Raw genomic sequence first — 12,565 nt, 5'->3', positions numbered from 1 at the left:
GTTGATGAATATTGGAGATACCCTGAAAAATGTTGATTTATGATATCTGCACAGTGACATGTTCACCACATTGTGCTCCTTCTCCTTCATTAGCTAGACTGGTTGTCTTGACACTTGGGTTCAGACTGCTCACTCACTCACCTGCTCTCTGGAGCTTTTATTTTTCTTGGCAGGCTCACTGCCATACAGATATCTGTCCTTTACCCAGTGAAGACTGATTATAATCTGATGATTATACTGTATACCAAGGATAAATACTAATGTTTGTAAGCACTGGCCCCATGGGGGCACAGAACCATCTGGGAAGTCATCCTAAGAAACTGTTTTGAAAAGGGCAGGTACCTTCAAAAAAAAAAAAAAAGAAGCTTGGCAGGGGATTGGATGAACCAACTGTCTATCATGTCTAACACAGGTTAACTTCAACTTAAACTCTAATCAGATCAAGGAATCGTAAATCATAGTAGGACAGTTACCTTGTAAGGCAGCTGAATTTGTGAGTTATGTGAGAAACCTTTGGTTCTATGTAACAAACCATCTGGCATGTCAGGTTACTACCAGCAGAGTCAGTTGCCAAATCAAACTATTGCTGAAGCCGGTCTGGAGAAGAGCGAAAAAGATCTTTTCCATGGAGAAAAGCCCCTCAGCGAGATTCTTTGGTGATCAAAGTTTTTGGTGGCCCAACTGTAAACTTATGTAAAAACAATGCAGGAAAAACAATTTAATACAGCCATCCCTCACTGTGACACTTGTTTTGTCCAGTTTTCACATGAACTGTGATGTTATTTTTCTGATAAAAAACTAGCTAGACTTTTCGGCTAGTTGAGGGAACAAGTGGCACAAACTACAGTACATCACATCCTTAGATATCTCATATTCTACCTACTTACATCCTGTTATCCTTTTGGCAGTTTGAATAGGCTTAGCAAACCCAGACTCCAGTAGCCCTGACATGTCTGTAGCTAGCCGGTGACGAGTTGAATGCTGAAATAAAAGGCACAAAAGGATCAGGATGTCAGGTCGGTCAGGCCATTGTTTGAAATGTCTATTTTAGTTTTTGATTGCACCAATTGTTCGTGTCCAAGCATGTTGTGTGTTGCAAGGAGATACACAATACGCAGCGGCAAGAGCAAAATAGATGGTGGAGCCAGTGCATTACCTAAGCCGGGTGAGCTAAATGTCAGTATCTGTTAAAACAAAACAAAAATATAGCTTCAGGTTGTAGGTTTGAAGCAGCACTAGTTGTGTTCAGTTTGGTCATATAAAAAAAAATACTACAACTCCCAACATCCACTGGAGCAGATCTGGCTTCAGATCCAGGCCTTTTCTTTTCTTTCAGACAGGTAGGTATGTGCCTGCACTGATTATACTGTATGATTAACACAGTGATACAGGTTGTGGGCTGCAGCATGGAGGCTTGTCACATTCCTGCGTTCCACCTACTGCAGGGAAGAATGTTCCTGGGTAAACCTGCCTCAGTGCTGTTTCCTAATCATTCAGTGTTTGCTTTAATCCGCTTCAAGTGTGAGATGAGTGAGTGGGGTTTACTGCATTAGGAAATTTCACACACTGTCATCAGGTATATATTGATGCTCATATACAGCACAGTACCAAGAGAGGGAACATGGAATATATGGGTGTTGTTCTGTATGTTATGTTCGCTCTGTAAAGCAAACTTGGAGGGAATATGTGACATACTAAGTACATTTTTATTAGGGACACACATTATGGATTTTTTTCTACGATAAGATAATCAATAAGAAATTGTTGTATTTTAAAAATAGGTTGAAGCTCTGACAGAATAAAAACAAAGAATTCTTCAAATGTCCATTTAGATTTCTAGTTAAATTCACCATAAAAACACTTAACAAATATACTTTTGCCTTTAGAGAGCACTGACTCAGTCAAGTCACATCTTTTATTTTATGATTGTTTCTTATGAACTCAACTTCTCATTTATAAGAGTAAGATTGTGTTATTTCTTATTTCAAAAGCTCCATAGTCTTGCTTTATCTCATGAAAAATAATCAGCAGATTAATTGATTATGAAAGTAAATATTCCTGCAGATATGACTAAGTCAGTACAGCAGTTGTAAGACATGACAGTGTCTGTAATAGAAAAAAAACAACGTATCATCCACCCTCCCATCCCTTCCTTATTGGTCAAGACCACAAAACACTAGATAAACTAGATCAATAAATAAATTAATCAACTAAACCATAGAGCAGATTCATTGGGTCAGTAAATAAGCATATGCAGTAAACATGTTTGACAGCAACAAACAATTAAGTAATTGTTAAGAATAAAAAAGTACTAATAACAATAATACTTACAATATTTAAAGTAGGTAAAATGGAAAAGGCATATAGTAGAGAAGATAATGAATGAGCACCAGCACCCACAGTGACAGTGAGGTCATTGATAAAGTTGAGCGCAGGACGCCGTGTCTTGTGGAAGTATTTCTGACTGCATTTTAACTGTTAAGTGTCTTGTGCATAACTCACCTACAGGCGGACAAATCAAAGAATTTGCAAGTATTTAGTAAGAGCTGGTTTGAGAAAATATATGTTACCATGCTCTTAACATTTAATTTGCAAGTTGCAGCAACTAGGTCAGATATTCTTGAATCATGCTATTACTTGTTTGGCATGTAAAAACAGCAATGTGTACTCCAAAATTCAACCTGGATTTCTCTCCTTTTACCTGAACCATGCACATCATCAGCCTGTAGGCCCTCCTCTGGGTGAAGGTAAGTCGGAGCCAGTCGGTTACCGCTTTGTCTCCACACTGAAACCAGTGCGACTGGCCTCTCCTAGTGTCCCTGCCTCCCTGATTAGAGGTCTCCTCAGGGCGTAATGACAGAATTGTGTTCCTGTCAGTTCCTGCTGCTCAGAGTGGGCTAATAGTCATGTTAGCCCACGCAGCATGTCATTAGCTCTCCACCCGTAGCCCAATGAGGGGCAAGTCTGTCATTTCGAGGCTAAATCACAGGGCAGGCAGGCAGGCCGGAGATCACAGTCGCACCGGTGCTCTGAAGCTCCAGTGTTTCCGCCCACCCTTCCTCGCCCGCCGCACTTAATATGCACCGACTTACACATACTGTATTAACACGGAGGAATTACTGCGACATGGGCTGGAGGAGGCAAATGGAAGTCAAAGAGAGACACTTTGATCGGCTGCTGATACAGAGATCATTCCATCAAAATCGTAATTTGAAACGCACTGCTCATTTCTGACTGTGATTGGATGATTCATGGTTATCACTCGGATGATTAGCAGGCTTGCATAGCATCTATCAGAGCTCGGGCTAATCTGCTTTGATTATTAGCCTCTAAGCCTTCCTTCCATGCTGGGCTTGTCGAGTACGGAGTGATGAGAAATTACACTCTCCTCATATTTGTATTAATCTATCTGTGCTTACTTGTCAAACTGATAATTGCGTTGCCCATACACATCACCCCCTCAAGAATGTATCTGCCGTGTTTACATTCCTTCACACTTGTGTGTAATATTCCAGTGTATTAATCAATTATTGCAGTGTTAATACTTAGTTTAATAATCAGGTTATATCCTCTCTTATATTTGTTTGGACTGGCTTATAAGAGTCTGTAGCCCCACTTAAAATCAAAAGTACATTAAGCTATAACCTTCAAACAAAATTAAAAAGTAATTATCCATGACACATGTTTCACACCCCCAAAAACTATTAAAGGGATAGTTCAGACTATTTGAAGTGGGGTTGTATGATGTTCGTAGTGGCACATAGTGAGTGTATTACCTACAGCGGATGGCAGCTGGCACATTCCCAGTTTGGAGAAGCAGAGAGGAATACCAGCATGGAAGCTGTGCAATGAACTGCTGTGGGTTAGAAAAGGGTTCACCTAGAAAATTCAATATCAGTCTAAGTTTACACTGTATTTATTACATTTTTTCCTCTTTACCTTGCTGTCAGACAGACTTTTTTGATAGGAAATCGCTGTTATATGAGCCAAATATTGCTCTCTTCAAAGCAACCAAACTCCATAGGCAAAATCATTCATTTAACCTCACAGAACACAGGAGCTGCTGTTCTTCCCATGCTGCAATCTATTTGTTTGTGTTACTGTGTGACTGTGGTGAATCCAAACTATCCCTTTAAAACATGAAAGTCACACAATTACACAAAAACCTAACAGATCAAGACCAGCAACTCCCATTTTCTCCAAGAGAAAATGACTGATTTCACGAGTTTGGTTAGTTTTGAGAGAGTGATATTTGGCGTAAATAAAGGCAGCTTCCTGTCTGAAAAGGTTGTCAGTAGAGAAAATATTCAAAATATAGCGTACTCTTAAAATGATATTTTTTAGGTATCTAAAAGTCATTTTGCTGCTGACCCTGGCCACAGCAGTACATTGCGTAGTTTCCTACCCCTGCTGCTTCTCCTGGAGGTGTGCTGACCATCATCCTCTGTAGGTAAAACACTATGGATAAGTATCTCATACAGCCCCATTCAAGTTAATCCAAACTATCACTTTAAGCTGGTGCCTTCAAACAAATCAAAGTAATTATCCATGCTACATGTTTCAGAGCCCCAAAACTATTTAATGAAATTGACAGATAATCAGTGTGGACACAGTGACAAATAAAAATCTCCTGTCCGACTGGCTCTGATTAGTTTCAGGTGTTGAGTTTCTCACCCTGAGGGATGCTGGCTCGGCCTGGCTCGATCTGGTTCTCCTGCTTTGTGGTGTTCTACCCAATGTCAGCAGTCGTGCATGCCATTAAACCTCCAATAAGTCTGTTTGTGATTTAAATACATGTGTAGACATTGAAAATACAAGAGTCTTAAAGGTAGTGGAATACAGAAGCTAGTGGACAGGCTCTGGCATGAGAATCAGCAGCCTGTATGAAGCATCTGTTACATGTATGCATGCCATATCGGAATCATTTTACCCTGTTTCTCCGCACAATAAAAACTTCTGCACATTTTACAGCTTATTGGTCACAGTGGGCTTTTAATACCAACCACAACTTGCCCTGCAGCTGAAACTTCATGGGAAATAAGCTGAGCACGATATATTTAACAAATTTTCAGGCCTGTGGCTCCGTAAGTAGATAAGAAGTGGATCCGTTTTTGATCCACGTGAGCCAGATCTTAGCAAAGCTGTGGGTCGATCCTTGAGTCAGGGGGACGAGCTGATAATTATGAGCGAGCGTGACCGTGTTATACAATACACGCGTATCTTTACTCAGCGCCATGACCTTCTCCGCTGAGATTTGCGTCCGCCTAACTTTGCCCTTTAGTGGGGCATGTTGTGTAAGTGATGGGGCACAACGTGAATAACATTGGTATTTGCGCAACAGCCTGTGCTGAGTGGAGAGCTAACTGGAGCAGGAGAATGGCGCTGTTCGGCGAGGTTCACGGCTGTTATTCCTACAGGCCATGAGCGTGAAAGGAGCTAATGCCATCTGACAGTTCTGGAGCAAGAAGAGGAGGGCTGGACAGAAAAGGAGGAGAGAGAGAAGAGAGTGGAGGGGGGGTGTTAAGAGATAGAAGGGGTGGGGGTGGGAGTATATGGGGGGGGTGTTGGATGAGAGAGAAATAGGGGATGAGCTAGATATGGACAAAGCAGGGATGAGGAATATGGGAGGGGAAGGGCTAAAGAGGCGATACTGTAGGGACCTCTATTGTTACAGAAAATGGCCTCTGAGAGCCATCGCTTTTTATCAGTGTGACATATTAAAAGTCCAAAATATTCCAACATTTTCTCCAAATACGCAGATGAAGTCTGGACCTCAAAGCAGCAGCTGCAGGTTGGCCATCTTTTAGTCTTAGATATTTTTTCAAGTATCTGAGACTCCCCTGTGTGCTCGCTCTGTGGGACACAGTCACTCACGGCTGCCATTTTGAAAATCTGCCTTTGAGGGAATTCCAGAAATGCTCTCACAGCATCACAGGCACATTTCAGTCCAGTGTTCCTCCATGGGCACAGCCAGGCCATGTTGGTATAAGAACATTTCCGTTGTGTGTTTTTCCTTTTTTTTTTTACCAAGTCGTAGAATGAGTTGTACCACTTTAGCACTGACAGACAGACAAAAGATAGAAAAAGGAGGAGTGGCAGTGAAGAGATAGACGGCAGACAGATGGAGGGAAGAGGGAGTGGGAAGTGAGGTGGGATCCCACTGTAATTTGACAGGCTCCAGTCCCACTCAGGCTGCAGCAGCGCTTCTCTTCAAGGAGGCGTAGCAGACACCCTGCTGCCAACCTAACCTGTCATTACCGACATGGCAGAGAGACACACAGAGTCTACGTCTCGTTGTCTCATCCTGCTTTAAAAATGCGCTCTCGGAGATGCCAGATTTATGTCCGATTGTGGCTTCACGGCAAAAAAAAGTGTCCTCAGATCTGTTGACTTCATTACACGTCAACACAGTGAAAGTCTGAAAATGTGCAAATGTACAAGCCTGTGTAACAATTCCTGCACTAAGTACACCGAACACAGAATCCTCCAACACTCATATCTGACTTATTTAGGGATTATGTCACGCATGTTGATTATTATAGACCTTTATCACAGCAGCCATTTTGACATGAAATAGTAGTGTAAAGATGTGTTATCAGTGATACTAATTAAGGCCCTGTTCCATTCAGGTCAAATAGAGTGAGCATGCTGCTATTATGCATGTTGACTCACTCTGCTACACTAAATGGAACAGTTACTCATTATTAGTATCATTGGTAACACCTGTGTTTACTTTATTTCATATCAATAGGTGAAAAGAGATTATTGAAGTAGCTAAATGCTACAATTTTGGAATCCTTAAAGGAATAGTTCACCCCAAAATCTCATCCATCTAGCGAGTTTTGGTTTGAGTTTTGGAGATATCAGCTGTAGAGATGTCTGTCTTCTCTCCAGTACAACAGAACTAGATGCCACTCAGCTTGTACATTTGTATATACATGTGAAAAATTTAACAGCAATGTCACTTTCCAAAAATCTTAACACTTACAGTTATTCAAAATATTACAGACCTTGCCAGCAGTTTCATGTTGCAGTGAATCAACCTAGATGGTTGATTCACTGCAGCTTTACAACCTAGATGGTTGATTCACTGCTACCTGCTTTCTACCTTAAAGAAAGTAGTTCCTACATGGAACTGCTCACAATAAGGTGTGTGGATTATTTTGAGTAACCAGGTCATGATTTTTGGAAAGAGACACTGTTGACTTTTTCAAATGTACTTTTGGTGCTGTGAGCATCACATGCCAAGTGCCCTTTAGTCTTATTATAATCAAAGGAATCAAGACATCTCTAAGGGTAATATCTCCAAAAGTCTGCACCTCACACTAAAAAATTAAGATCCTCCTACAGGTAGAAGGAAAAATACGTATTTTTGGATTTAAGGTGAAGTGTCCCTTTAAATACTAACGGTGCTCAACTGTGTCTTCATTTACCAGCTGTAGACAATCATTTTAACTCCAGTGAGGAAATTTTCTTCTGTCATAATAATTAACTTCTTGATTTAATGTACAGTTTCTAAGTTTTGCTGACCTTGCAGTGTGTTTACATGGAAAGCACTATCAACAGGTATACCAGATCTTAAAGGGGTAATTCTATTATTTGAAGTGTGGTTGTATGAGGTACTTATCCACTGTCAGTGTATTACTTGCAGTGGATGAGGTCAGTGGAGAAGCAGCAGGAGTACTGGTGTAGGAAGCTAAGCAGTATTTTTAGATGCCTAAATAAAATCTGTATCAGTTAAAGTTTACACAATATTTATAAAATCTTCTCTGCTTTTCCTTGCTGTCAGGCAGCCTGTCCTGATGGAAAACCACTGTTATATAAGCCAAATATCGCTCTCTCCAAACCAACCAAACTCCAGAGATGAAATCAAAAATTTAATTGGCAGACAACAGGAGTTGCTAATCTTCCACTACCTTGACCTGTTTGTGTTGTTGTGCAGCTTTGGTGAATCCAAACTATCCCTTTAATAATAATAATACAAAAAATACTAACAGATCAAGACCAGCAGCCCCTGTGTTTTGCAAGATCATATTTCTTATTTCTGTCCCCTGCAGTACATTGCTTCGCTTCCTACACTGGTACTCCTGCTGCTTCTCCAAACTGGGGGTGTGTTGACTGCCATCAACTGTAGATAATACACTGACCTCCTATAACCCCACTTAAAAAAATCTGAACTTTCCCTCTCTTTCCCAACTCCAGATGTCTGAATATTCTTAAGAATTACAAGTTCATCGCTTTTTGAAAGGGTGTACTTGCATAATTATACTCTCATATTATCAATATATCATAAAATGATCGTAAATGACAATAATATCATGTATTGCAATTATTTATGGACAAATGTATCATCCAGTAGCACATAATTTAGGGTGCATTTAAAAAGCCTTAGTCAATAGCTAATAAGGCCCTTATAAGATTGCATAATAAACATTTTTGTTAGATTATAAAACATTTATAAGCAGTCTAATAAGAAACTTGTTAACAGTTGGGGGCTCTGGATCTAAAGTGTAAACAGTGCTGATTATGGTTAACTAATCCTTTACTTTTATTATTATTATTATTATTATTATTGTTATTATTATTATTATTATTATTATTATTATCGTCGTCGTCGTCGTCGTCGTCGTCGTCATCATCATCATCATCACTATTTTCAGGCCTTTTTACCTCTTCTAACAACCACTAAATCTTAATAATCTTAAGAAAGCAACAACACAAACATATTAAATGTTTAGCACTGACATAAAAGGCAAGTTAATGTATCTGTAATGCTTTTATAAACAATTATAATAAAGTCAGAAGGCTTTTATTAACATTCTTAAGTCTATGAGCCATTAATAAGTGTCTTATAAGTGCTTATAAATGGCTTATAGTGTAACAATAAACCTGTTTATTATGCTATTATTAACACTTATATGGTCTTATGAACACACATCAATGGTAACAAGCATGTGGGCCAACAAAAGTAGTTCTGGTGACAGGTCTAGTTAGTTCCAGCTGTCACTTATCAATGACTGTAAACTTGATTTAAATGAGTTGTAGAGGGGAAACCCCTCTGATAGTCTCTCCCTGGCAGCTCTGATAAACCTCCATCAGCTGTGTGTGTGGAGGCTTCATGTCAGTTAGCTACGTGAGGTTTGGGGTGGGGTCTCTGCCTTCAAACCTGGTTGTAGTCTTTGTGTTTGGGCTTGCCTGCATTTGTTTGATCTGTGTGACGAGTTTCAACCACCTTTTGAATCACTGTACAGCTAGTCAGACAAATATTTGGCACGCAGCTACACTACAGTCGCACAGTCACAGAGAGCCGTGAGCTTCACCTTCTGTCTCCAAAATGGACATCTCATGTTTTGTACTTTGGAGGAAAATGTGTAGTTTGATCCAAAACATTTAGCCACCAGTGGAAGAGAAACCACTTGTGTTAACAGAAACCAAACAACATCAAAGGTGCTGTTGGTTGTTTGGCAGCAGATAAGACGATTAGGAGTCGGAGCCCCCTCAGCAGCCTCCATCATTAAAGCTGCTGGCCCACATCTATAGATTATAACGGCTGCTCTGCTGCCTCTCAGGTCACACATCGCTCCACTTTGATCAGACTGCTGGTATTTGTGAGTGAACAAGTCAGCTCATGCTGCTGACTTATCAGCCTCTTTGTCTGCTCACACACACACAGCTCACATGGGCTGCAAGTTTGTGTGACACTGCCCTCTGCTGGGCAAGTGTGGTCCTGCCTAAACACCCACCACCACCACCACCTCCTGCTCATGTGATGGAGCTGCACTCAGGACAGACAGGAAGGGAATTCACTGAGTGAAAACATGTTTTGTATGTCACTTATTCTCAAGAATTGGGACAAATAATGTCCCACCAAAAGGAATTTATTAATATCAACACTCTGATTCCAATTTTAATGATCTCACTTTGATACATACTAGCGAGCTGACCTCTTTTTTTTATCAGCAGTTTTCTCACCATCTGCACTGTTTGTCACTCCACACTGTTTCTGTCGTGTCACGCGTCAGTGGTGCAGCTGAACAACACACCTGTTATATGACTGGCTGTTTATCGAGGGATATGACAGGCTGTCTATTTGTTAACTGCTTCCACAGTAGTTTGCATTTAATGCATTAAAAGAAACTTGATGAAGTGTCTACTGCTGATACACATCACGATTGCTTACTGTCAGAGCCTACCACAAATTCATTATGAATTATTAACTACACAGTGCACAGAGAGGAGAAATAATGGATTCAGTGAGGGCCTTTAGGCTCCCAAGCTGCTTAATTTGACCCTGCTGTTATTCCTGAGTCCTGTTTTGTAATGTAAAAACATATAGTGCATATAAAGTGTTGTGGAATCTCTGTGTCTTTCTGTGTGTTTACAGCTCAGAGATTTCAGCATACAGTAGAGCTGAACAATTAATCGAATTTTTATGGAAATCACAATATGGTCTACTGCAATTTTCAAATCACATGAGGTGCAATATTTGATAAAACCCAATTTTTGTGTGTAAGATTAGTATGATGCCGCAGAGATGTGCTGGCCTACACATCACATTCTACAGACTTAAGAAAACATCTTTATAGGCCGCAACTATTGATTATTTTTTATTATCAGTTAATCTGCCAATCATTTTTTATTATTAATCGATTCATTGTTTAGAAAACCTTGATCAGTGTTTCTCAAAGCCCAAGGTGATGTCCTCAAATGTTTTGTTTTGTCCACAACTCAAAGATATTCAGTTTACTGTCAGAGAGGAGGAAAGAAACCAGAAAATATTCACATTTGAGGAGCTGAAATCAGAGAATTTATATAATTTTCTTAAAAGAAAAACATCCAAACTGATGAACCTATTATCAGAATAGTTGCCAAGTAATTTAATAGTTGACAACTAATCAATTAATTGATTCCTCAACAAATCATTGCAGTTCTACATCCTTTGGTATAGATCGACAGAAATTCAGACCTTGTTTTTCAGTTAAAAATAATAATAAAGAATAATGATGTAAAAATGATCATCTCCTGATATTGCAAATCATATTCACTGTAAAATGTAAAAAGTATTTTAATAACTCATTGCCTCAAAAAATTAAGTAAAGTTGAGATTTTAAAGTAAAAATAACTTTTTGAGTCCATAATACTTGTGACTAATTTGCGAATTGTGAGTGCACAATAGTTAGACTAACTTGTTTGTGCAACACTATATCAACACTTTATGTATCTATAAAGACACTGTACTCTTTGTTGATGGTGCTGGTCAGATAACTACCTACACAAGGTAATACTGAACACCCATCATACACACCAATGTAGTCGCTGACTGTTTTTTCTTGTTTTGAACTGAATGGTGAGTTTTGCTGAAAGGTGAGGAATTTACATAAAGTGTTCAAAGTCCTGATTTGTACATTTTTCCTTTGTTAGTTACATTGCAACAGTATGACCACATGTTGTTGGATATATAACGGATATGCTAAGTTTTCCCTAACCAGCAAACACATAAACCTGGTGTTGAATTTCTACAAGACAGCATAAAATTATTTACTCATCAAATCAGTGTAGCAAGCACAAGAATCACAGTAATGCTGATAAGATTGGCCACTGCTGCAGTTGGGCGTGTCCATGCGTCTTATAGAGTAAGCTCATGCACCAAGTAGAGGCGGAGTGATCTGCACATGTCTGAATGTTGAAAAAAGTAGTGCCACACAGTGGCAGAGGAAGCCAAGAATTTGTTAATAATACTATTGCCTACATTTAGGCCTACTTAAAAATACATTTTTCCCATGAAATGTGGTGGAGTAGGCTGCAAGTAGAAAGTGACAAACAGATAATAGGCTACTCATGTAAAGTGCCTCTTATTTGTGGGATACTTAAGTACAAGAGTTATGTACTTAGTTACAGTTCACCACTGAAAAAAGCATAACATCTAAGTACTTGGTTTATTTAAGTGAACTCAAATCAAACACACTGAGTTTGGCAGCTTTTTTGACCAAAGTACAAGTAACTTATTTAAAATGACTGCTGACAACAAGTTGATAAAAACTGAGTTAGGTGAATTCAGTATCTGTAATTAAACTTGATGTTAGTATTTACAGTGTTGCAGTTGCAAGATAATAGATGTTTTTTTCAAACTCATTCAGCCTCAGATGACGGGATCATTCAGTTTGAGGAGAACTTCTTCATTCTCAGAGCGGTGTGGTTCAGTAGCTCTGACACAGTCAGCTCAGTATTGAGAAATGCTTCAAACCCAGTTGTGTAACTCAAAGCAGGAGATGTCCTTCTTCTTCTCCTCAGTCTTGTGACACAATGACATAGTTTAACCTTTGACCTTCCCTTATGCTGACTCAGCATGCTGTTCTCACTCTTCCCAGAATCTGATTCAGGTTAGGTCAACTCCAGGAAAGTAACTGTCTTTAATTCTGTCATTTTTGAAACTATAATACAGAGTCAAATACTAGCACTGAAACAGTTGTGTCAGCATTAGTAATCCCTCATTTCTAGATTAGATCTTTTTGCCTTTAATCATAGGACAGCTGAAGACATGACAGGAAAGGGAGCAGAGAGAGAG

General features: G+C 39.5%; 1 protein-coding gene across 1 annotated transcript in view; it reads left to right on the top strand.

Moving 5' to 3' along the window:
• The window catches only part of nr6a1a (nuclear receptor subfamily 6, group A, member 1a), a 118,359-nt gene that overhangs the window by 63,601 nt on the left and 42,193 nt on the right, over positions 1 to 12,565 (top strand). The gene's annotated exons all lie outside the window — the stretch shown is intronic.

This window comes from Lutjanus erythropterus, chromosome 10 (genome assembly GCF_056507025.1).
Source record: "Lutjanus erythropterus isolate fLutEry1 chromosome 10, fLutEry1.hap2, whole genome shotgun sequence".
Lineage (NCBI taxonomy): Eukaryota > Metazoa > Chordata > Actinopteri > Lutjaniformes > Lutjanidae > Lutjanus > Lutjanus erythropterus.
The sequence above is the reverse complement of the archived record's forward strand: the minus strand, read 5'-3'. Positions and strand labels throughout refer to the sequence as shown.